The sequence below is a fragment of the Protopterus annectens genome, chromosome 6.part0 (assembly GCF_019279795.1).
Source record: "Protopterus annectens isolate FY-2018-M chromosome 6.part0, PAN1.0, whole genome shotgun sequence".
NCBI classification, from domain to species: domain Eukaryota; kingdom Metazoa; phylum Chordata; order Ceratodontiformes; family Protopteridae; genus Protopterus; species Protopterus annectens.
In genome coordinates this window covers 839138069-839165371 of record NC_056737.1, presented here as the reverse complement: position 1 = coordinate 839165371, position 27303 = coordinate 839138069, and the positions used below count along the sequence as shown (strand labels likewise).

Genomic DNA, 27303 nt, shown 5'->3' with positions numbered 1-27303 from the left:
AGGCGGCGAGCTCCTCTGAACCAACTTGTTCAGTGTTCCTCCTCAGAGTGCCTCCTTCCCTGAGCCCTGTTCGTAAGCGGTAGCTGAGGGATGTTCATGCGTTCATGCGTCCCCCGGCTCCGGGGTTGCCCGAGGGGGATTCTTCAGAACACCCTTCGGTTCCAAGCCTCCCTCTCTGCCTCGGCTGCGGAGACATCGGTCCCGGTCATGGCCTTGGAAGGCGGTCGGTCCTTAGATTCGGGGGATTCCGCCTTCAAGGCTATGTGGAGCGCGCTGGCTAGGTCAGCTACTTCTCTCGGATTGGGTCTTCCATCCCCCATAACACCGGTGAGAGCTTCTGACACCCACCTATCCTTGGATAGCAGAGCGCCATGGCCTAAGGATATCACCACGAGTGGTCCCTTTCTTTCTGAGGGGCCCTCAGAGCCTGTGCCTGAGGAACCCCCCCCCCCCCCAGAAAGAAATTGTGCATGAGGAGGCACATAGACTCTCAGGATGAGTCCCTCACTTCCGATACTGACCTCGAGGAACTGGAGGGGTCCCCTACGTCTTCCTCTGAGGACGTTTCGTTCTCCGATATTCTGGAGATCTTGAAACAGAGGAGACTGGCACTCCAAACCCCCCTTTGAGGAGGAGGAGTCAGTATTCCTTAAGGCCTTTGGCACTCAGCCCTCCGCCTCTTGGGTGTCTCCACCCTTTGACGAGATCCTGGACCTTATTTCTCAGAGGGTGTGGGAGACTCCTGACTCCATGGAGCCTGTTCCTCGACGCCCTAACAAATTTTTGTCTGCTCCCCAAGGGAAAGAATTTTTAACAAAGGGAGTCCCGGTAGATGCTATGGTGGTGGCGGCTGCCACACAGTCAGTATTCCTTAAGGCCTTTGGCACTCAGCCCTCCGCCTCTTGGGTGTCTCCACCCTTTGACGAGATCCTGGACCTTATTTCTCGGAGGGTGTGGGAGACTCCTGACTCGATGGAGCCTGTTCCTCGACGCCCTAACAAGTTTTTGTCTGCTCCCCAAGGGAAAGAATTTTTAACAAAGGGAGTCCCGGTAGATGCTATGGTGGTGGCGGCTGCCACACAGAAGGGAGTTGCTTAGTCTTCCTCTTCGGTCCATCCTCCTAACAAGGTGTCTAGGACTATGGATCAGTACAGGAAGCGTACCCTGTCTTCAGCGACCTTTACCTTGCGCTTGCTGAATTATTTGACTCATTTCACGCGGCTCCAGAGAGATCTCCTTAAGGAGTTAGGAGATGCTCTTAACGGTTAACGTGCCTGAGGCGTTGGCTCAAACTGTCAATGCCCAGCTCTCTACCCTCAACTCCCATCGCCAACTCGTCCATGCGACTGATTTCGTACGCGGCCGAGGGAGCTGGTATGGCTAGCTCAGGAATGGCCCTCAAGAGGCAAGCCTGGCTACGCCTGTGTCACTTTGCAGAAGCCTTTAAGTCTTTCTTCACTGATGCCCCCTTTGATGGTTCCTCCTTGTTCGGGACCAAAGTGAGACACCCTCACCAGGTGCGAGCAAGATGGAAAGACCTTGTCTGCCGTGGGAGTCCATTTTTTCCTCCCGTCGAGACCTTATCCCAAGGCTCAGTGAGGGGGAAAGATGTGGTTCAGAAAATCACAAAGGTCTTTTCCTACCGCACAGGGTGAGACCCCCCCCTAAGACAGGGGAGGGGGGGTCGTATTCAGGGAGATGTCTCCCCAGAGGCAGAGGGGGCCCCCCCGCAATTCTGGGGACCGCGATTCCTTTTGTGGTTCCCCATACTCTCATTTCTGAGGGTGTGCCCGGCTGTGCTTCTCTGGAGCCAGTCGGGGGTCTAATTTCCCAGTATCTTGAAGCCTGGGTCAGCATCACCCAGGACAGATGGGTATTGGGGATAATCGCCGGAGGTTACACCATCCCATTTCACTCCACTCCCCCTCCCGTGAAACGGATCCCAGACGTTCCACCCAGTTAAAGGGGTTATGCAGCAACAGAGGTTTCTCAGCTGCTAGAAAAAGGAGTCATCCAACCAGTTCCCCCAGACCAGATCGGATTAGGGACTTACTCGAGATTCTTTTAGGTGCCGAAAAGAACGGGGGACCTGAGACTCATTTTGGATCTCAGCCGACTCCATCATTACGTACACAAGTCCAAATTCTGGATGGTCATGCTACAATCGATTCTCCCATTGTTGGGAAAAGAAGTATGGATGTGCTCCATCGACCTGAAGGATGCTTATTACCACATCAAAATGGACAGAGCATCCAGATGTCATCTACGCTTCCGGCTGGGAGCCAGGCATTTCCAGTTTCGAGCCCTGCCCTTTGGTCTCACCACAGCCCCCAGGGTGTTCACCAAGTGCATGGCAGTGGTGACAGCTCACTTGAGACGTCAAGGATTCCAGGTGTTTCCTTACCTGGATGACTGGCTTCTATCCGCCCCCACCAAGCATCTACTTCTTCAAAACAGAGATGCTACCATCGATCTTTGTCTCCAGTTAGGCATTACAATAAACTGGAAAAAATCTGCCTTGCTACCCTCACAGCGTGTCTCATTTATAGGAGCAGAGTTGGACACTATTCGGTTGAGAGCATTCCTACCTATGGAGAGGATCACAGGGTTGCAACGGCAGGTTCGTACGATGATGCCTCTGACACGTGTGAGGGCAAGGTTAGTTCTTCAGTTACTGGGAACAGTGGCATCCACTATCATGATGGTCCCGTTAACGAGGTTACATATGAGGATCCTACAATGGCTCCTATTCGCCCAGTGGTTTTTCCAAAGACTACCGCTATCCCATCCGATCTTAATCACAGGCAAATGCAAGCAGGACCTCAGTTGGTTGGCTGTGCACCAACTTAGACGTAGGGAAACCCTTTGTTCCACCCAACCCGGTAGCCCCAGTGATCACAGACGCCTCCCGGATGTGGGGGGCATTATCTCTGCAGGATGGTCCGAGGCACGTGGCAGGAGCACGAGATAGACTTGCACATGTCCTGGAGATGAGGGCAGTGCTCCCAGCGTTGCAGGCACTTCAGGATGTCCTCCCTCTAGGGACTATTGCGATACACTCAGACAACATATCAGTAATGTGGTATCTCAACAAGCAAGGAGGAACCAGATCGTACCCCCTATGCAGAGAGGCCATGAGAGTGAGGAATTTGGGCGATAGCTTCCCAACGGGCCATGGTGGCAACGCACATCCTGGGGAAAACCAATGTGATTGCAGACAGGCTAAGCAGAGCTATCCTCATGCCTTACGAGCGGTCCCTGAACCGCTGGGTGGCGGACAGCATATTCAGCAAATGGGGTCAGCCTTGCTGCGACCTGTTTGCCAGTCCCCTCGATGCGAAATGCAGCAGCTACTTCTCGCTGATCCCCCCACCGGTTGAATCTCCAAGGGATGCTCTTGCGCCCAATTGGCCCTCGGGTCTGCTGTATGCTTTCCCTCAGTTTCCCCTTATCTCGAGGGTGATTCAGAAAGTGCTATCCTTGTGAAGCAGATTGATTCTGATCGCGCCACACTGGCCTCGACAAGTATGGTTCCCCTTCCTTCAACCTTACATTGTGGATGCTCCTTGGACTCTGGACCCTCGTCTAGACTTGCTAACATATGTCGGGGACAGCTCCACTCCTCCCTGGAGACCCTCCGGCTGACCGCCTGGCTACTCCACTTCCATCCGTAGTCAGGTGTCACGATTTTTCTCCAGACGTGGTCCATATTCTTTCGTCCTCTCATAAACCGTCCACAAGGAAGATCTACTCTATCAAGTGGAAAAGGTTTTCTATATGGGCCCATTCCAAAGGTATTGACCCCTACACAGCTCCCATTGATGCTGTTTTGGAATTTGTCTCATTTATTCTACCAAGGGTCTGCCTCAGCCACCATCAAAGTTCAGTTGGAGGCTATTTCAAATTTATGTGGCTTATGAACCTAGCTTAATGGCACACAGTCTGTGTAAAGCATTCCTGAAAGGCACTCTTCTCCTTCGTCCCCCTGTATCTCAACCTGTTATGCTCTGGGACCTCAATTTTGTTCTGCAGACTCTCACTCTCCCACCCTTCGAGCCTGCGGCTTCCTGCGATTTAAAATTTCTTACATGAAAATCTGCCTTTTTGATAGCTATCACATCGGCTAGACGAGTCTCAGAACTCCAAGCCCTATCAATCAAGCCCCTATATTTGATATTCCATAAAGATAGCCTCTCTCAGACCAAATCCGTCCTTTCTTCCCAAAGTGGCTTCCTTATCTAATATTAATCAGTCCATTGAACTGCTGGTCTTCTTCGCCAACTTCTCCAATAAGGCAGAGTACCAGTTTCATCTGTTGGATGTTCATAGGCAACTACGCTTTTATCTACACAGGACTAAAGATTGGCGGACATCAGACCAGCTTTTCGTTTTGTTCTCAGAGAATCGCTTGGGGTCTGTGGTTTCCAAGGTCACCATCTCTAGGTGGATAGCTGGTTGCATCTCCTTTATTTATCAGGCTGGGGGAAAGAGCCTGCCCTTTAACAGTCAGAGCACGCTCTACCAGAGCAGATGTTCATCTCACATTGCTGCAGTCCTAACACTTGGGTAGTCCGCTGTCCCTCGGTCGGCCCGAATATCAGAGTATAAGGCTGACGTCGGTCAAGGCGCATTTGACTGACATCAGAACGTCAGGGTACAAATGCGCATGACCGACGTCATATCCTCAGTCTTTTTTGCCGCATGGTCCGATGCAGAAGCAGTGTTGTAAGTGCCGTTCGGCGTTCTGAAATTTTTCGAATTCGGAGTTTCAGACCGAAGTCAGAGTTGGTTAAGTACCCCGTTGGGGAATATTTTGTTTTTCTTGCCTCAGTGGTTTACCGGATGTCAGAAAAAGTGAATAACTGTATTTCTTGTGGGAAACAGATACCGCATAGGGATTGCCATAATTTGTGTATACCTTGTTTGGGACCTGAGCACGACATTGTTGGGTGTCGCTTTTGTGCTAGGTTCAATAAACGCACTATTAAGCGAAGGTTAGATTGTGCCAGGTTGGTCTTTGGGAAGCGGTGCAATTACAATATGCCGTCGGATGCTCCGGCGCGCTTCCTCAAAGAAGCGCAAAGACAAGGCAGTCAAACCTAGGTTAGAGGAGTCGTCCGAACCGGACGCCGGTTCTTTAGTGACGGCAGTGGGAACGGTGGTTCCGGAGGCCTCTGGAGTCCCAGGGAGAAACTTTGATTTTACAGGATGTGGCCTCCCAGGAGGCAGGTCAGGCTGCAGGGGCTTCTCAGATAACTGTACTCCCCTCCCTTCCTAAGGTGTCTAGGCCCTCTCTTTCTGTTTACAAGGCTTCTCCTAGAGGCAGGTCTAGTTTAGCTTCTGTGGGTGTCACTCCTAGTTCTTCAGGTTCTGTGCCCAAGAAGCACATGCTTAAAATGGCAGAAGATTTAATTACTTTAATTAGAGGCTCTATGCCCCCTCCTGATAAGAGGCCTAGGATGGAACCAGTGTTGGGGGATTATGAGCAGGCTTCGGATGTGTCTGAGTCTTCGGCTGAAGACTTGCAGGAGTATTCTCATTATTCTGATTCTGATGTGGATGATTCTACTCCTTCTGCTTCTCCTCCTGAGGATTTTTCTTTTTCAGAGACTCTTCATTCCATGAGAGAGCATTTTAAATGGGAAGGTCAGGACTTCTCTGATTCCAGGAAAAGGCTTAGGGAATTTTTTACCCCAGCATAGGCCTTTGGCTATACCTCCTGTTCTGAATGTGGTGGAAGATGTGTTTGCAGAGGCTTCTCTTAATCCTGATTCTTTGCCTCCTGCGCCTGTTAAACCAGATAGGTATTACAGGGTGCCTGAAGCTCATAAGTATCTTTTTAAGAGTCCTAGGGCAGACCCAGAAACTGTTAGCCAGGGGCCTAAGGGTGTTAAGGCTTCTGTTGTCAAGAATTCGGTTCCTGCAGATAAAGAGGCTAGGGCCTTGGATAGATGGGGAAAGAAAGTTTATACTTCTTCCACTCTTGCCATGAGAGCTTTGAATTGCCAGTTTCACATGTTGAAATATCAGAATTATCTCCTTTCACAATTGAAGTCTAAGGTTGATGCTCTGGCGGAAGGTATTGATTGTAAAGAGTTACAAGATTTAGTGCATGTTTCTGAACAGGTGGGTAAGCATTCTTTGCAATGTGGTTTTGATGCTGTACAGGCCTCGTCTGGGGTGGCTGCCACTGGGTCAGTTCTTCGCAGGCATGCCTGGCTGAGGGATCAGAATTTATCTGACCATGTTAAAACAAGGATTTTGGATGCTCCTTTACAATCTGATGTCTTGTTTGGTTCTCCTGTTGAAGCAGTTTTAAAGAAAATGGAAGACAAGGCTAAGTCTATGCAGACTGTTAAAGATTTTTTGCAGGTTCAGCCTCCAAAGTTTAGTAGAAATTGGCCTACTTAAGGGGTGGACGTATCCTTCTTATGATTCCCAGTCTAGGGGTAGATCTAGACGTGGCAGGGGCAGAGGTCAGGGCTCTTTCAGGCCTAGAACAGGGAGTTCTCCTGCACAGTCTTAGTGAGGGCAGGGGTCAGTCCTTTCGTAAACAGACCCAATGACCTACCTTTTCAGCTGCCAGAACCTTCTCGCCTGGCAGCACCTTTGGGAGGAAGGTTGGCACTTTTCAAAGAAAATTGGAGTATAATTACCCAAGACAGATGGGTATTGGATATCATACACCACGGTTACAGGTTTTATTTCCATACCTTGCCTCCTTTCAAAGGCATGCCAGACATTCCTCCTCAACAAAGAATAGAGGCTCACAAGCAAATTTCTCTGTTACTCCAAATAGGGGCCATACAGCCGGTTCCTATGCCAGAAAGGGGCCTAGGATTTTATTCTCGCCTGTTCCTAGTACCAAAAAAGGGGAACACGTGGAGACAAATTTTGGATTTATCTATCCTCAACACTTATCTGGACATTCCCAAGTTCAAAATGTTGACGTTACAACAGCTTTTACCTCTACTGGGCAAGGATCACTGGATGGTAACTTTGGATCTCAAGGAGGCTTACCTCCATGTTCCTATCAGACTAAGTTGCAGGAAGTATCTGCGTTTTCGGGCTGGGACTTCTCACTATCAGTTCTCTGCATTGCCCTTTGGCTTATCTACTGCGCCCAGAGTATTCACGAAAGTTCTGGCTCCAGTGATAGCTTTCTTCAGGCTAAAAGGGATACAAATCTATCCTTATTTGGACGATTGCCTGATTCTGGCTCAAGGAAGGGACGAGCTTCTTCATCATTTGGATTGTGATAGCAGTGCTAAGATGCCTGGGGTATTCTGTGAACGAAATAAAGTCCAGTCTAGTACCCTCTCAAGACATGTGCTTTCTGGGTGTAAGACTGAATACAGCATCCCAGATGGCCTTTTAACCCCGGACAAACAAAAGAATCTTTCCCTTTACTTCCATCAACTATCTCTTCAGTCCGGGCTGACTGCAAGGACAGTCCTTCAAGCCTTAGGGTTCATGGCATCTTGTATTCTGGTGCTTCCCAATGCCAAACTGCATATGAGGAAGCTGCAATGGTATCTCAAAAATGTATGGACACAGCACTGCCAGGATCTGGACACTGTCATTCAAATAATACCTTGCATTCAAAAGGAATTTTTGTGGTGGGCTCAGGAATGTCACCTAAACAAGGGACTCTCTGTGACCCGGCCAGAGGGGAGTCAGATTTTAACGACAGATGCCTCAGACAAAGCTTGGGGAGCTCATCTAAATGGAAAGTGGATACAAGACAAGTGGCCTGACAGACTACAGCATCTACATATCAACTTGAAGGAGATGTTAGCAGTCCAGTTTGCATTAATAGCTTTCAAGGATTTACTTCTTCCAGGGCAGGTGTTGATTCTAACAGACAACACAACTGTCATGTGGTACATCAACAAGCAGGGGGGAACACATTCTTATCCTCTATGCAGGCAAGCAATGATTTTGTGGGAGACTGTTCTCAGTTTACAACTAAATCTTCAGGCAAGGTTTCTGCCGGGAGCACAGAACTCCTTAGCAGATGTGTTAAGCAGACAAATCATGGATCCCCACGAGTGGAAACTGGATCTTCATGTATTTCAGAAATTGACAGTGTCATGGGGAACTCCAGACATAGATCTGTTCGCTTCTCCACTAAACCACCAGCTGCCAAAGTTTTGCACGAAGAGGTTTCATCCCACAGCTTGGAAAGTGGATGCTCTTTCTTTCAGTTGGAAAAATCTTCATGTGTATGCCTTTCCACCTCTGCCTCTCCTCCCAAAGGTACTTCTGAAGGTCAGACAGGACAAGCCAAGGATGATTTTGATAGCTCCAGATTGGCCTCGACAGCACTGGTACCCATTACTGAGAAGTCTAGTACGGAAGCCTCCATGGCCTTTGCCTTTGATTCCACACCTGTTGTTCCAGGAGGACAGTCATTTGCTCAATGTCAATCTTCACTCTCTTCACCTAACAGCCTGGCATATTCTGTTTTGAACCATAGAGGGTCTCATCTTCCACAACAAGTTTTGAATGTGATTTTGGAAGCTAGAAGGCCTAGTACAAGGAAAGTGTATGCAGATAAATGGAAGAGATTTTTGTTTTGGAGTGCAGCAAAGGATTTGGATGTTTCTGAGCCTAATTTAAGTGTGGCTCTTCAATATCTTACTGAGTTATTGGACAAAGGTTTGTCCTTCTCTTCTATTAAGATTCATGCTGCAGCAATTTCAGCTCACTACGACTGTGACCCACCATTGTTTTCTCATCCTTTGTTCAAGCAATTTCTTAGAGGGGCAAAGAATATAAGACCCCACGAAGAGCTCCTACTCCTGCTTGGGATCTCAATTTTGTGTTGGAGAAACTCACTCTACAACCTTTTGAGCCTGCAGCTACTGCTGAGTTGAAATATTTGTCATGGAAGACTGCTTTTTGTTGGCCATTACCTCTGCAAGAAGGGTTTCTGAATTGCAGGCCCTTATGGCAGTTGAGCCTTTCTTAATTTTCCATAAGGATAGGGTATCTTTACGCACTAATCCTTCCTTTATGCCTAAAGTGGTTTCTAGTGTGGCTTTAAACCAAACTATTCATTTGCCTACTTTTATGCAAATCCCCAAAATAAAGGGGAAAAGATTTTGCACACTTTAGATGTACACAGGCAGTTGCGATATTATTTGGACAGAACTAAAGGGTTCAGGCAATCTCAGCAGTTATTAGTTTCTTTTGCTTTGTGTTCTCAGGGCAAGCCCGTGTCAAAACAAACTATTTCTAAGTGGATTGGGTTTTGCATTGCTTTCTGTTATTCCCATCATGGCAAAGAGATTCCAGCTGGGATTAGGCCTCATTCCACTAGGGCTACTGCCACTTCAACAGCTTTTTTGAGAGGGGGGTGGCAACTAAAGATATTTTGGAGGCAGCTACTTGGAGTTCAGTGCATACTTTCTCTAGGCATTACCACCTTCCACTGTACTCTAAATCCAGGGCTGGTTTTGCCACTGCTGTTTTGCAGGGCATTTTGGCAGCTCCTGCTTCATTATAGTTTAGCCATCCTCCCTTACCTCTGCTTTGGGATTCTACCCAAGTGTTAGGACTGCAGCAATGTGAGATGAAGAACATAGTACAGTTTTGTACCTACCATAAATGTAGATGTTCGAAGATCCACATTGCTGCAGTCCAATTTACCCTCCCTCCTTCCCCTGTGTAGTTTGAGGCGGTTGTGTGGGCTGGGTTATCTATCTGAGGTATATTGTATATGTTGTTTATATTGTACATATTTTTAGTGTCAGGTTGGTTGTTTGTTTGGTTGTTGTCTATGGGTTTTGACCTTTCTTTTTAGGGTCTTCTGACATCTGGGGCAAGAAAAGACTGAGGATATGACGTCGGTCATGCGCATTTGTACCCTGACGTTCTGATGTCAGTCAAATGCACCTTGACCGACGTCAGCCTTATACTCTGATATTCGGGCCGACCGAGGGACAGCGGACTAACCAAGTGTTAGGACTGCAGCAATGTGGATCTTCGAACATCTACATTTATGGTAGGTACAAAACTGTACTTTTCCACTTCCACAGCCTTTCAGGCTAGGTTATCGATGGATGATATATGTGCGGCTGCAACATGGGCTTCTCCTTGCACGTTTGTTTCCCATTACAAATTGGATGTGGTGTCCAGGGGCAGATCATCTCTTGGCTCCACAGTGCTCAGGAGAATTTTCCATTGAGCCACTCAGGATGTAGGTGCTAGGGACACTGTCCCACAGGTGAAGAATGTAGGTGAGATAGGACTACAATAACATCAGTAAGTTATGTACTCACCATAACGTTAGATGTATGTAGTCCATCTCACCTCACATTCTTCATTACCCACCCACCGTCCCCCACACCTGGAGGATTTGGAGGATCACCCTGTACTTCTGATATTAGAGTCCCTTTGGATAATTTGTTGGACCTCGTTGTTATGGGTGTGCGTGTGTGTTTGGGTGATGGATACTGTACTTCTGTTGGCAGCAAACTAGATCAGGGAAAGTGGAGCAGTGTATTGTGAGATACCATCTTAGCCCAGCCAATCAAAGACTTTCGAGCTAGTAAATAGGCAGAGTCAGAGCAGACATTCGGCTCCGAACCCACAGGTGAAGAATGTGAGGCGAGATGGACTACATGCATCTAACGTTATGGTGAGTACCTAACTTACTGTTTCCTCTGACCAGGATTTATCCTTATCTACTTATGAGGATTCTGATGCAGAGGACTCTAGTTTTCTTATCTTTTTTCCCCTTTTTAAGTTAGTTTTTCTAAATAGTTTATACTGTGAGTAGTCCCATCCCATTCCCAGTCTATTTTTTCCCCTTCTCCTAAAACTCACCAAAAAATTTTCCCTTGGGCCCAGTCCCTCCCATCCTAGTAGTGAGTGACTGTGTTTATAGGGATTTATTTGTCGAACTTAATTTAATTTAGTTTAAATTAATTTCTAAGTGTAATCGGTGTGTGTGTGTGTTTGTGTGGTTACACTTTTCTTAGACATGTCTAAGGACTCAAAGGTCTCAGGCTTTAAGAAGTGTGACTCGTGCTGTCAGAAGATGTCTCTGACAGACTGTCACACTTCTTGTGTGTACTGCCTGGGACCTTTGCACCTACAGGACTCGTGTGCTGTTTGCCATGGCTTCAGCCCTAGAGTCCTGCAGGAGCGCAAAAATAAGCTCATTCTGAGGGGCTTATTGAAGCCTGACGGTCCCCCGACTCAGTCTTCGGGGAACCCTCTAAGCCTACCAGACTGTCGGCTCCGGTCTCTGAGTTGTCTTCTGGGGCTTCGAAGGCTGTTGGAACATCGGCTCCGGCCAGAGCCGATGACTCTCGAACTCTTGTACCTGCTATTTCCACGGCTCCAGCCGGAGCCGAGGCAGACATTGGTGAGACGGCTCCTATCAGGTTGTCGGAACCAACCACAAGAAAAAGGTCCCGGTCACCATCTATCGGCTCCGTTCATTCGGCTCCAGCATCTCCATTGCTGTCTGAACGGAGCCATAGATCTCACTCCTCTAGGTCGTCGAGACTTTCTGATCATGACCTTCAGAGAGTAGCGAGTCGACTTCTTAAGTCCGAGGCACTGGCCCAGATGCTTCAAAGCCCGACTCAACAGTCGATGGCTAATCCCATCATTCAAAATATTCCTCCTCCGACTCCTGTGAGTTCGGAGCCGGGGCGGCTCGGACCAGAGACTGTGGCTGCGTCAGAACCGATACCTTTGTCTTTGGTACCGTCATCTGCTCAGATTTCTTCCTTGGAGGAATCTCGGCGCCGGATTGCCCTCGTCTGCTCCGAGGGAGCGAGTGGCATCGGACCCTTGTCCGACCCCGCTCTCCCTCTCGGAGCTTTGGTGCTGGTGAGTTAGGCTCCGACATCGGCCTCGGAGCCATCACTGTTGGTGCCGGGGGAGGATTTCAGCTTTTCGGAGCGGAGACCTCCGGCCCTGCCTGACAGGGGTGCCTTCGAGGTCATGAGGAGCGTGTTAGAACTTGGTTCAACCCCACAGTCTGCTCCATCTGCGCCCCCCCCCCCTCCACGGTGCCTCAAGTGATTTCTGCTCACTCTCTCATCCCGGATCGCAGAGAGCCAGCTCCACAAGTATCCCCAGTGGGGATCTCCTCCTCTTCTGAGGCCTCTCCTGACCCGGTAGGAGAGCCTCCTATGAACAGGCAGTGCAAGAGGAAGCACATCAACTCCTCTGAGTCTGTCACCTCTGACACAGATTTAGAGAATTCTGAAGGTTCCCCTCGTTCCCCCTCTGAAGATGTCTCTTTTGCAGACATCCTCGAGATCTTAAAACAGAGGGGGAATTGGCCAGTCCTCAACCCTTCAGAGGATGAATCTGTGTATCTTAAGGCGTTTGGCTCTCGCCCTTCCACCTCCTGGGTGTCCCCTCCTTTTGACCCCCTTATGCAGGTGGTGGCAAAGAAGGCCTGGACGGCTCCTGACTCTGGATCCCACCCCCAGGAGACCTTCAAAGTTTATCACCACCCCCAAGGACAAGGAGTTTTTGACCAAAGGCGTCTCTGTGGATGCTATGGTGGTGGCTGCAGCCACCAAGAAGGAGCTAGCAGATCCTTCAGTGCCTGTCCATCCTCCTAACAAGGAGTCTAGGACTATGGACAGGTATGGGAAGCGGATGTTCTCGTCAGCGACCTTTTCTATGCGCTCGCTGAACTACCTGTGTCATTTCACTCGTCTCCAGAGAGATTTGATCAAGGAAGCGAGTGAAATGTTAAAGGACCCAACAGCTGCGGGTTTTCAGGACAGGATGAACTCTCAGCTGGCTACCCTCAATTCAATAGTTAACTCCTCCATGCGCCTCCTTTCGTATGCGGCTGATGGAGCGAGTAGAGCGGCAGGTACAGGTGTGGCCTTACGTCGGCACGCCTGGATGCGGCTATAATTTTGCGGACCCTTTCAAGGCATCCTTCACTAACTCCCCGTTTGATGGATCATCCCTCTTGGGTCCTCAAGTGAAGGAAACCCTGACTAGGTGCGAGGCGGAAGGCAAGACTCTTTCTGCCGTTGGAGTCCGTTTTTCTACCCCTTCTAGGCCTTACCCCAAAGGCCAGAAGGGGGGAAAGATGTGGTTCCGCAAACGATCTCAAGGAGCATTGCCTGACGCACAGAGTCGGTTCCCCTCTAGAGGCAGAGGGGGGAACAATAATGGTAGACGCCGCCCTAGAGGCAGAGGGGGCCCGCAGAATCAGGGCAGTCGAGAAACCTTTTCCGACAAGCCCTTTCAGCATCCCTGAGGTGTTGCCCGACTGTCCACCTTCGGAGGCAGTCGGGGGAAGATTATCTATGTACCCAGAAGCCTGGCAATCCCTAACTCAAGACAAGTGGGTACAGACTATCATTTCCGAAGGCTATACAATCCCGTTCTTTTGCTCTCCAAACCAAGCAAAAAAATCCCTTCCAGACGTTCCACCCAGTCAAAGGGGGCAAGCAGCTTTAGAAATATCAAAGCTACTTGCAAAAAAGAGCCATTCAGCCAGTTCCAGCAGACCAACAAGTATCCGGAATCTACTCCAAATTCTTTTTGGTTCCAAAGAAAACAGGGGACTGGAGACCCATTTTGGATCTCAGCAACTTGAACAAGTCTGTCAAAAAAACAAAATTTCGGATGGTCACGCTGCAGTCCATTCTACCCCTTTTGGGGCGGGACAACTGGATGTGCTCTATAGATCTCCAGGATGCGTACTACCGCATCAAAATGAACAGACGCTCCAGGAGTTTTCTCCGCTTCAGGCTGGGAACCAGTCATTTTCAATTCAGGGCCCTGCCCTTTGGTCTCACTACAGCCCCCGAGTGTTCACCAAATGTATGGCAGTGGTCGCCTCTCATCTGAGACATCAAGGATTCCAGGTGTTTCCATATCTAGACGACTGGCTCCTTACAGCCCCCACCAAGCATCTTCTGCTTCTCGCCAGAGACTATACCCTTCACACGTCAGACATTAGACATTTTAATAAATTACGAAAAGTCTGTTTTGTCGCCTTGTCGTGTCATAGGCGCAAATCTAGACACAGTCAGCCAGACGCACAGAGCAGAGAATATCGGACATACACGGACAAGTCTCTCTCGTCTTGCAAAGCAGCAAAATCAGAGTCAGACTAGTCCTGAAGGTCTTAGGGTTAATGGCGGCTGCTATCCCTCTTCTTCCTTTAGCCAGGTTCCATATGAGGATTTTACAATGGATGCTCTTCACTCAATGGTCGTACCAACAACTTCCAATGTCCCATGTTATTGCGATAACACAATCGTGCAGGAATCCTCTTTCTTGATGGATCACTTCCCCCCAGCTCTTCCTAGGAAGACCTTTTGTTCCTCCCCCTCCGGTTGCTACACTGACAACGGACGCCTCCCTGATCGGGTGGGGGGGCATTACCAGGGCAGGACGGTCCAGGGCATATGGCAACCTTTCGAACGCCACTTGCACATAAATGTCCTAGAGATGAGAGCAGTGCTTCTAGCGTTGCAAGTCCTACAAGACTCTCTTCCCAAAGGGACTATAGCAATTCAGACGGACAATATGTCTGTAGTGTGGTACATCAGCAAACAGGGCGGAACCAGATCCTACCCCCTATGTCGAGAGGCACTCGGACTATGGCAATGGGCGATTTTGTCTCAGCGGTTTCTGTTAGCAACGCACATTCCTGGTAAGTCCAATGTAATTGCGGACAAATTGAGCAGAGCTATTCTCATGCCTCACGAGTGGTCTCTGAAAAATTCAGTGTTGGACAAAATCTTTTGAAAGTGGGGCCGGCCTTGCTGCGACCTTTTCGCTACTCCCCAAAACAGCAAGTGCGACTATTATTTCACCCTCTTTCCCCAACCAGGCCATCCCAGCAGAGACGCTCTAGTCCACGTTTGGCCCCGGGGACTTTTGTATGCCTTCCCTCCCTTTCCGCTGATCTCAACTAATACAGAAAGCCATCGCTCAAAAAGCTTCCATAATCCTCATTGCCCCTTACTGGCCTCGACAGATTTGGTTCCCATTTCTTCACCGTTATCTGCTGGAGCAACCCTGGCATCTGGACCCAGTTCCAGACCTCTTGACCCACCAGTCGGGTCAGTTGCACCGCTCACTCCCTTCTCTGAACCTCACTGCATGGTTTCTCCAATTCCAACTCTAGCCAGGCTTCCCCTAATATCTCACTCAGTCCGAGATATTTTAATAGCCTCTCATAAATCTTCCACTAGGAAGATTTATCATAGTAAATGGAAACGTTTTTCCTATTGGGCGCATTCAAAGGATATAGATCCTTTCACTGCTTCCATTCATTCAGTTCTAGATTTTCTAGCCGAACTTTTCCACTTAGGTTCGTCTCCTTCTACCATCAAGATTCAATTGGCAGCTATATCTAACTTTCATGCTGGAATCTCAGAGTCCTCCATTATGTCTCTCAAACTCTGCAAGGCCTTTTTAAAGGGAGTTTATCTCCTCAAACCTCCTATCAGGGATCCTCCTCCTCTATGGGATCTCAACTTAGTTCTGACATCCTTGATTCTCCCCCCCTTTGAACCTGCGGCTTCATGCTCAATGAAATTGCTATCTTGGAAGACTCTCTTTTTGGTAGCTATTACTTCAGCCAGAAGAGTCTCTGAAATTCATGCTCTGTGTAGTCGATCCCCTTATCTTTTGTTTCATAAGGATAGGGTATACTTACGTACCAACCCATCCTTTTTTGCCTAAGGTAGTTTCTCCGGCAAATTTGAATCAAGCCATTGATCTTCCTGTGTTTTTTCCTAACTATTCCAACACATCAGAACAAAAATTGCATTGGTTAGACGTTCATCGCCAACTTAGGTACTATTTGGACAGGACCAAACAATGTAGGAAGTCTGATCAACTGTTTGTTTCCTATGCAGAAGGCAGAATGGGCCTTCCAGTTTCTAAAGTATCTCTTTCTAGATGGCTTACTTCATTGATTACTTTTGTGTATGAGATCAGACATCAACAATTGCCAACCAAACCCAGGGCTCATTCAACTAGAGCTTTAGCTACATCTATAGCTTTCCAAGACAGACTGCCTATTGATTCCATTTGTGCAGCAGCTACTTGGGCTTCTCCCTATACCTTCATTTCTCATAAGTTGGACTAAGCCTCTAGAGGCTGAGCCAACTTTGGTTCCACTGTACTCGAGTCTGTTCCGATAGGCCACCCGGGACAAGGTGCTAGGGACGCGGTCCCATCCAGCAAGAATGAAGGCGAGATAGACAACTTAATATTTAGAAGTTATGTACCTACCATAACGTTCCATGTTAGTTGTCTTCTCGCCTTCTTTCTTGCGTCCCACCCTCCTTCCCCCTAGCCTGGACAGACCTAGAGGAGTTTGTTACTTTTATTTTTCTACCACCTCTATTTATATGTATGTATGTATATATATATATATATATATATATATATATATATATCGTCAGTCAGGTTTAGGACACCCTTTAGACATCCTATAGAGGTGGGTTATCCATTTTCTTCCATTTCATGGAACTTTTTCCTAGCTGGGCCTAGCTTGCAAACGAGATCTGAGGAGTTACCGCCTAGCATTGTGGGATATAGGGGAGCCTCGAGCCGGTGGTACTAGCTCTCGAGCTTTTAGAGTGGCCGAGTCGGAGCCGACCGAACCCATCCAGCAAGAAAGAAGGCGAGAAGAAGACAACTAACATGGAACGTTATGGTAAGTACATAACTTCTAATTCCTGATTGTGCTGAAAACAAGGATTTACAGGACTTAATGCGTTCTGCTGAACAGGTTGGAAAACATACTTTGCACTGTGGTTTTGATTCTCTAGAGGCATCTTGCAGGGCTGCTGTAACTGGGTCTGTACTTAGAACGCATGCTTGGCTTAAGGAGCAACCCTTGCCAGATCATATTAAAGCTAAATTGCTGGATGCTCCCTTAAATCAGGACCACCTGTTTAGCAACAAAGCAGTAGTAGTTCTTAAAAAGATGGAGGAAAAAGCTAAATCTATGTTAACTGTTATACAGCCTCCAAGATTTAGTAGGCATTGGCCCTCTAAGAATTGGTCCTTTCCTGCCTCTTCCAGGCCTTCTCAGCCCAAACCCAGAACCAGCAAAACACCCAGGCTTCAGTCCCAGGGTACTCACAGGAATAAGCAGTGGGGGGGCTCCCACTTGCAAATCAGGGAGTAGCAAGACTCACCCCTATGGTGAACTGTCTCATTGACTTATCTTTAAAATTTCCAAACACCTCTCAAGTAACTGCTCCTTCAGGGGGAATGATAGCTCTGCAGGCAAAATACTTGGGAACTCATTACCCAGTACAAATGGGTTTTAAATAATTTCCCAGGGATATTGATTTCACTTCCACACGTTACCAACGCCAAACGGTTGGCCAGATCTACCTCCAAATCAGTGGGCAGAGGCTCAAAAGCAAGTACTCTCTTAAGTATAAAGGCTATTCAAGCTACCAGAAGAGGAAAAGGGACAAGGTTTCTACTCCAGACTTTTCCTGGTACCCAGCAAAGAAAACTCATGGCGTCCTATCCTGGACCTTTCTTACCTTGAACACCTTTTTGGTGATTCCAAAATTAAAGATGCTAACTATTCACCAGTTACTTCCTATGCTAGGCAAGGATGCCTTTTTGGCAACACTGGATTTAAAGGAAGCCCACCTGCACATCCCAATCAGGGAATCTTGCAGAAGATACCTATGCTTCAAAGCAGGCTACATGCACCATTGGATGTCCTTCAAGAATGCAACTGCAGTCCTGACATATAGGTTGTCCTGCCTCAGGCAGCCCTTCGGTCAGCCGGATTCCAATGTCTGGGTCCGGCGTCGGCTGATGTCGCCTCCTCCCCGACGTCAGAGCGGCTGGGGTATAAATGCATCAGCCGACGCCATCTTCAGTCTTTCTTGCCGCGCGGTGCCCGAAGCAGAAGCAGTTCGCAAGTGCCGGTCGGCCAGCTCCTGTGTTTTCAGATCCGAAGTCATCAAAAAGCTAAGTACCCCATTGGGGAACCTTTTCTTGCCCCAGCCGATGTCAGATAAAACTGCAAAAGTTAATAATTGCTTGTCTTGTGGTAAACAAATACCTCATAAGGACTTCCATTCTTCCTGCCTTCCCTGCCTCGGCCCAGACCATGACGTCTCGGCCTGTGCTTGCTTCAATAAATGCACACTTAGGCGCCGGGCAGAATTTGCTGAAGACTTTTTTGGGGAAACTTACTCCTATATCATGCCGTCGGACCAACCGACAGCACATTTCCAAAAAAACGGAAGAACCGGGACCGACATTCGTGGCCCGTGACTTCCTCCGACACCACGCTAAAGCCTACCGCTAGTGCATCGGTCTCTTCGGAGGCGGTAATTCTACCGCTCCAGGCCGACGACACTGCTTTACCACACACTTCGGTCCCGGAGGCCACCCCGGTGCCGGTTGTTGATTTTCCTCCTGAAACCGAAGCCCAAAATTTGCCTGACACCATACCGGTGGACAAAGTTACTCCAGCACGTGGGGCAGCTAGGCCTCCTGTGTCTGTCTATCAAGGCCTACACACATGCTAAGGCTGCCAGCCAGGCTAAGTCTCACCCTCCTAAATCTTTTTCTCAGGGTCCCACTACTGATAAACAGATCATGACTTTAGCTGCAGATCTAATTTCTTTAATCAGGGGCTGTCAGGCTCATCCAGACAGAGGTTCTCAGCCGCCTTCAAGCAAAAGGCCTAGGGTTGAGCAGGCAGATACCCTTTCCTCAGATGAAGCCTCTGGTGAGTCAGGCCTTTCAGATTCCCAGGAAGAATCCTTCCCGGCCTACGAGGATTCTGATGCTGATGAATCCATTCCCCCTCTGCCTCTCCTCCTGAGGATATTTCTTTCGGGGAAATTCTCCACTCCATGAGAGAGCATTTTCAGTGGCAGGGCCAGGATTTCTCCGACTCCAGAAAAAGGCTTTGGACCTTCCTTAAGTTACCCCAGCACAGGCCTTTAGCTATACCCCCAGTGTTCGATGTATTGCATGATGTGTTCTCAGACTCCAGTACTTCTCCTGATTTCTCTCCCTCCTGCTCCTGTCAAGCCAGACAGATATTACAGGGTTCCTGAAACTCATAAACATCTCTTTAAGGCCCACTCTGTTGATCTAGAAACTATTTCTCAGGGGCCCAAAGGAGTGGCCACTTCCATGGCCAAAAATCCTTTGCCCGCAGACAGGGAATCTAGGTCCCTGGAGAGGTGGGGTAAAAAAGTTTATACCTCATCCACCCTTGCCATGAGGGCACTTAACTGTCTTTTTCATATGTTTCAGTATCAAGATTTCTTGATGGATGATTTGCAGAAAAAGTTAGCCTTTCCTGAGCCTTTAGATAGAAAGGCCTTGCAGGATTTGGTTCATAATACTCAGCAGGTTAGCAATCATTTTCTTCAGTGTGGTTATGATGCATTGGAAACTTCATGTAGGGCAGCTATGACAGGGGCCGTCATACGTAGACATGCTTGGTTGAAAGAACAGACATTGCCAGATAATGTTAAAGTAAAGCTTCTAGATGCACCTCTGGAAAAAGACAAGCTATTTGGTGCTAATGCACAGGGTGTGTTGAAATCAATTGAGGAAAAGGCTAAATCAGTACAAACAGTCAAAGATTTCCTCCAGGTTCAGCCACCAAGGTTCAGTAGGAATTGGCCTTTGAAGAATTGGTCCTTTCCAGACACTAACAAGTTCCAAAGGGGAAAAAGCAGGCGTGCTCGAGGTAGAGGGCAATACCGAGGCTCCTACAGGGGCCGCCAATGGCAACCAACTAATCAGAGAAGTGGCGCCGGGACTTCTACTGCTCCGCAGGGACAATCACAATGACTTGACTTTGACACCGCCGACCAAGGCTCAGAGAAGCACCTTTAGGCGGAAAATTATCCTTATTTTCAAAAAATTGGCACGTTTTTACAAAGGACAAATGGATTTTGGACATAATAGACAAAGGTTACAGGTTCCACTTCCATACTTTACCAACAAGACAAGGCATGCCAAACCTGCCACAAAATCAAAGGGCAGAGGCACTCATACAAGTTTCAAAGCTACTACAAATCAAAGCAATAGAAAAGGTTCCTCCTCAGGAACAAGGCCAGGATTCTACTCAAGACTGTTCCTTGTTCCAAGAAAAGAAAAGCAATGGAGACCTATACTGGACTTGTCCGCTCTAAACACTTTTCTCATTGTGCCAAAATTCAAAATGCTGACATTACAGCAACTTCTTCCCATGCTGGGCAAGGGGTCTTGGCTGGTTACTCTGGACCTCAAGGAGGCATACCTGCATGTCCCAATCAGACACAGATGCAGAAGATACCTCAGATTTCTTGCAGGGTCAGAGCATTATCAATTCTCAGCATTGCCTTTTGGCTTATCTACTGCACCCAGAGTATTCACGAAATGCCTGGCATCAGTAATTGCACATTGCAGACTTCAGGGGATACAAATATATCCTTACCTGGACGACTGCCTTGTACAAGCGGACAGTAAGCAAGCCTTGATGAGACACGTGGACTATGTCATTCACTTACTACAGGCTTTGGGATACACAGTCAACATTCAAAAATCAAGACTACTGCCATCCCAACAAATAATTTTTCTAGGAGCCAAACTGGACGCAAACTCGCAAATGGCTTTCCTCACAGAAGAAAAACAAGATCAATTACCAGATTACTTCAAAAGCCTAGCAAAGCACACCCAGATGACTGCAAGGAAAATCCTGCAGGCCCTGGGTTTCATGGCATCTTGCATTCTTCTGATTCCACTGGCAAGACTACACACGAGAACTTCAATGGTACCTAAAAAGTTTATGGTCTCAACACAGCCACAACTTAGAAGCAATTATTCCACTCATTCCATGTCTACAAAAGGAATTTTTGTGGTGGGCACAAGCAAGCCAGCTAAACAAATGCATGTCTTTCAACAAATCTCATGCAAGCCAAACCATTACAACAGACGCCTCAGATCATGGATGGGGGGTGCACATAGAGGACAGATGCATTCAAGGGCAATGGGCTCCCCGAGAATTGCATCTGCATATCAATCAAAAAGATGTTGGCAGTGATTCATGCAATCGAGGCCTTTGGAAAATTTCTTCAGCAAGGTCATCTGCTAATAGACAGACAACACCACTGTCATGTGGTACATAAACAAGCAAGGAGGCACCCATTCTTACCCCTTCTGCCGATTAACAATGACTCTTTGGGAAAAGTCCCTGAAACTGAACATACAGTTGCAATCCCAGTTTGTCCCAGGCAAGGACAATGTTCTGGCGGACAGTCTAAGCAGAAACATTATGGACCCGCACAAATGGATGTTGCATCCAGACATTTTTTCACAAATAACTCGTGCATGGGGAAGGCCGGACATAGATCTATTTGCCTCACACCTCAATCATCATCTGAAGAAGTTCTGCTCAAGGACACACCATCCTCAAGCCTGGAGAAATGGATGCTCTCTCCTTCAGCTGGAATGCTCTAACAATCTATGCATTTCCACCTCTACCATTAATGACTAAGGTGTTACTGAAGATAAAAGCAGAACAACCGAAAGGCATTTTGATAGCTCCAGACTGGCCAAGACAGCACTGGTATCCATTACTAAGGAGCATTACTCGCACCAAGCCGTGGCTCCTGCCTCAATGGCCTCTACTTATAACTCAGCACAATTACAGGACTGTTCATCCCAATCTGCAAACATTGTAACTGACAGCTTGGAGGGTTTCCATGACTTCTCCCCTTATCTCTCTTCCTCCAAAAAAGTTAGAGATCTTACTGGAAGCACGCAGGCCTTCCACCAGGAAAACTTATTCAGCCAAATGGAAGAGATTCAACATCTGGAATGCCAACAAGGGCCAGGATGCATCAGTAATGAGCATCCCACAGATACTAGAATACTAGAAATGCTTCACAATGGCCTTTCATATTCCTCCATAAAAATACATGCTTCAGCAATTTCAGCAAAATACAACTGTGATCCACCTGTGTTTTCACATCCTTTGCTAAGACAGTTTCTAAGAGGGATAAAGAATATTAAACCTCCAAGAAAACCACCAGTGCCTGCATGGGACCTCAACTTCGTCTTGGAAAAATTAACTCTTCCTCCTTTTGAGCCAGCAGCATCTTCAGAATTGCAATTACTCTCCTGGAAAACAGTTTTCCTGTTGGCAATTACTTCAGCAAGAAGAGTCTCGGAGATGCAGGCCCTCATGGCAGTACCTCCATTTCTAATTTTCCATCAGGACAGAGTCTCTTTAAGAACCAATCCTTCATTCATGCCAAAAGTGATATCCAGGGTTTCTCTAAATCAAGCAGTTAACCTGCCTACTTTCTTTCCCAATCCTCAAAATAAAGGAGAAAAGCTTCTGCACACTTTGGACATACACAGGCAATTGCGCTACTACTTGGACAGAACAAAGACCAACAGAAAGTCTGACCAGTTATTTGTAGCTTACGCTGCTGGAGTACAAGGAAAGGCAATTTCCAAACAATTTCAAAATGGATTGGAAACTGCATCAGATTCTGCTACTCTTTCCATGGAAAAGGTGTGCCAGCCAATATCAGGCCACACTCCACCAGAGCTACAGCCACCTCCACAGCTTTTCTAAGAGGGGTGGCTACAAAGGGCATTCTAGAAGCTGCTACATGGAGCTCCGTGCATACATTTTCCAAACATTACAACCTGCCTTTATATTCCAGATCCCGAGCAGGCTTTGCTTCTGCAGTCCTGCAGGGCATTTTAGCTACACCATCCTTACCTTAGATCCTACCACTCCCAGCTTGGCTATGGTATTCAACCCATACGTCAGGACTGCAGTTGCATTCTTGAAGGACATAGTACAGTTTTGTACCTACCATAAATGTAGATGTCCGATAGATATGCAACTGCAGTCAGGTTTTCCCTCCCTCCTACCCCTCTGTAATTCTCTTTTTTAGGGTCCACTCCCCCTTTTCAAATTAGCTGGGGATATCTGTTATGGTGCATCTGTTTATTACTATTTTGCATGTCTGGAATTTTTATCCATTCACTAAATTTAGCCTTCCTTGGAGGGCACCTGTCATCTGGGGCAAGAAACACTGAAGAAGATGGCGTCGGCTGATGCTTTTATACCCCAGCCGCTCTGACGTCAGGGAGGAGGCGATATCAGCCGACGCCGGACCCAGACTTTGGAATCCGGCCGACCGAAGGGCTGCCTGAGGCAGGACAACCCATATGTCAGGACTGCAGTTGCATATCTATCGGACATCTACATTTATGGTAGGTACAAAACTGTACTTTCTCTGCGCTGCCCTTTGGCTTATCTACTGCCCCCAGGGTATTCACAAAGTGCCTAGCTCCCGTCATTGCATTTTGCTGGCAAAGAAATATTCAAATATACCCATACCTGGACGATTGTCTAATTCAGGCAAAAGTCAGGACATGCTTCTAAATCATCTAGCATTTGTACAGAAGGTATTAACTTGACTTGGGTACACCATAAACGAAAATAAATCACATCTGGTACCCTGTCAACAAATTATATTCCTGGGAGCAAGCTTGAACACAACTTCCCAGATGGCTTTCCTCACGCCAGAGAATTCATTTGACAACGTACTTCAAACTTGTGTCCACAAAAACCCTGCTATCTGCAAGGCAAATACTGCAAGCCTTGGGGTTCATGGCCTTGTGCATTCTACTAATTCCATATGCAAGACTGCATATGAGGAAATTACAGTGGTATCTTAAAAGCCTATGGTGTCAACATTCTCAGGATCTAGAAGCAATGATTCCTATCGTACCTTGCCTACGGTTAGAATTCCTTTGGTGGGCAGAGGCCTGCCACCAAAACAAGGGACTACCATTCACTCTACCCCCTGCCACCCCAACAACAGATGCATCTGACTATGCATTGGGGGGTTCACCTGGCAGGGAAGTGCATTCAGGGCAAATGGAACCCAAGTCAAATGCACCTGCATATCAATCAAAAAGAAATGTTAGCTGTACAGAATGCTCCGACAGCCTTCAAGGACCACATTCTTCCAGGACAATTAATGGTAAATACAGACAACACCACTGTTATTTGGTACATAAGCGGGGGGGTACCCATTCTTACCCCTTCTGCAGATTAGCCATGGCTCTGTGGAACACAGCCTTGAGCTACCAAGTGCATCTACAGGCTCAATTCCTGCTAGGAAAACTAAATACACTGGCAGACGAACTAAGCAGAAATCTCATGAACCCACACGAGTGTAAACTAGAACCAAAGACTTTCAACATGTTGATCAACAAATGGGGGAGCCTAGATAAAGACCTGTTTGCCTCCACTCAGAACTACCAATTGGACAAATTCTGCACAAGGGCTCCCCACAAACAAGCTTGGAAAGTGGATGCTCTATCCTTCAGCTGGAAAAATCTTATCAGTCTATGCCTTTCCTCCTCTACCTCTCCAAAGTACTACTAAAGATCAAACAGGACAAACCAAGGATGATATTTATTGCTCCAAACTGGCCACGCCAACACTGGTACCCCTTCTTATGCAATGTGTCACAGCTAGCCCCATGTCACCTGCCTCAGACCCCCTACCCTGCTGTCACAGCAGGAGAGGCAGATTCTGCACCCCCCAGCTTCAAACCCTGATCCTGGCAGCCTGGCTAATTACCTAATCTCTTTATTACTATCCCTCAGTAAACAAGTGTTGGATGTCATTTTGGAGGCAAGGAGGCCTAGTACTAAAAAGTCTTATGCTGAAAAATGGAAAAGATTCTGCGCCTGGAACCAAACTTCAAGGGATGGCCACAGCAGCGTCCAACTTACCTCAGATTCTTCAATACTTAATTGAGATGCTTCACAAGGGCCTATCCTTTTCCCTCCATCCAAATTCACGCCTCAGTCATTTCAGCTCATTACAACACAGAACCCACCCCTCTTTTCTCACCCACTGCTGAAGCAGTTCCTCAGAGGGGCCAGAAACGCAAGACCATACAGGAGAGCCCCTACTCCAGCCTGGGACCTTAACTTTGTATTGGAAAAACTCGCACTTCCTCCTTTTGAGCCAGCAGCAAGTGCAGAGTTAAAATTCCTTTCTTGGAAAACCGCCTTCCTTTTAGCTTTCAATTCAGCAAGAAGGGTATCTGAATTACAGGCCCTTATGGCAGTGGAGCCTTTCATCTTTCAGGACAGGGTGTCCCTCAGGACCAATCCCATGTCTACGGTGGTATCCTGTGTGGCTCTTAATCAGTCCATTCATTTGCCAACCTTCTTTTCTAATCCAGAGAACAAAGGGGAAAGCATACTGCATTCTTTAGATGTGCACAGACAACTTGGGTTTTACTTGGATAGGACTAAAACTCAAAGGAAATCTGAACAACTGCTGGTGGCATTTGCTGCAAGGGCAGAGGGGAAGGCTGTTTCAAAGCATCCAATTTCTAAATGGATAGACCATTGCATTCACTTCTGCTGTAAGCACCATGGAATAGACCCCATTCAACCAGGGCTGCATCTACCTCTACAGCCTTTCTCAGACGTGTCCCTACCAGGGACATCCTAGAAGCCATTACCCGGAGTTCTTTACATACTTCCACCAAGCATTACCATTTGCCAATTTTCTGTAAATCCTGAGCTGGTTTTGCCACTGCAGTCTTGCAGGGCCTCTTGCAGGACCTCATAGCTGGTCCTAATGCTATCTAAATTCCTCCTCCCATCCTTAGCTTTGGTAATCTACCCAAATGTGATGACTGCAACAGTGAAACACTAAGAACATAGTGCAGTTGTGTACACTTAACATAAATGTAGATGTTAGAGTTTATTCACTGTTGCAGTCCTGGTTACCCACCCTCCAGTCCCCTGAATTCTTTTGGCTATACATCTATCCCTCTTACTATGCTTAAAAGCTTTTTGGTGTATTTGCTTTTTTGTTGGAGGTATAACTTTGTGTGTATATATATATATATATATATATATATAATTGCTTCCCATTGGGGGGGGGGGGGTCACCTGACATCTGGGGCAAGAAAAACTGTTGTAATGGTGTCTGCTGCATGCTTTATACCCCTGACGACCTTATGTCATGGAAGATGAGAGAGCAACTGACGCAGGACCCAAGACTTTGGTAATCAGGCCAACTGAGGGCTACTACAAGCAGATAACCCAAATGTGATGACTGCAACAGTGAAGACACTCAAACATCTACATTTATGGTAAGTGTAAACAACTGCATTTTTTCTTTCCAGAACCTAAAGATGAGGAGAAAGTATGCTGCATACCTCAGATGTTTACAGACAACTCTGGTGCTACCAATCTTGACAGAACTAGATCTTTCAGATCTTCAATCAACTGCTTGTTTATTGTGAAAATAAGACAAACAATGTTGCCTTTTGTTATACTCTTAGCAAAACTGTTGTGGTAGAGTCAAGTCTCACTCTACCAGGGCCTTCATTTTTCTAGCTCCAGATCAAGTTTTGCTAAGACCATTCTGCAGGGGTTCTGGACCCTTCTACCTCTCAAATATAGTTTATGGTAATCTACCCATGTAGCTAAGGCTACTGCAGCAGTGATTACTATGATTAGCATAGTACAGTTATGCAAGTTACAGATGTTCAAATGCTCACTGCTACAGTAGTCGCTCGTTCACTCCCTCAGTCCCCTGTGTTTTTTTTTTTTTGTTTATGTCAGGGTGTGCATATTTATTTTTTGTGTACCATTGTCCTTTCAGGGCTCTGCTTCCCTCTCTCTGATGACAGGAAAGCTCGGATGTATAGATGATTCCCTGAAGCTTTGGAAGCTGGCCAGTTGTTATATCCTTGGCTGGATATAACCCATTTAAGGCTACTGATTAAGCGATCATTTGAACATCTACTTTTATGGTAAGCTCAACCTCCGCAGCTGTACTTTTTCTAACAAAGGGGAATATACCTTGCATTTGCTAGATTTACATAGACAACTCTTGATTTTAATTGCAGTGGACAAAGAACATCAGAAAATCTGATTAAAACTGTACCTTTCGAGAGTGAAGTTGGGTTAAGGAGTTTCTAAAGTAACACTACATGTGGCTTTTCCCAACTGTATTGCTTTTCATGAGTAGAGGCGCATAGTCTTAAATGGCAAATCAGACTCATTCTGCTACAACAGTGGCTACTTCTACTGCTTTTATGGGTAGAGTTCCCATTGATTAGATCTGTGCTGCAACTGCTTGGTCTACTGCTCATTTCTGAGTGTCGCATTGCAAGCTGGATGTACAGTCTAGGTCTTGTACATCTTTTGGCTCACCATTCCCCACACTATCCTTACTTGATAACGCACAAGTTGTATACAGGTAGCTAGGGAAGCTGTCCCAAGTGTTGA

The 27303-nt window shown here is 47.1% G+C and overlaps 1 protein-coding gene across 1 annotated transcript in view; it reads left to right on the top strand.

Annotated features, from left to right (window-relative positions):
• MARK3 (microtubule affinity regulating kinase 3) overlaps positions 1–27303 on the top strand; it is a gene marked incomplete in the record, with an annotated part of 2430063 nt that overhangs the window by 1095036 nt on the left and 1307724 nt on the right.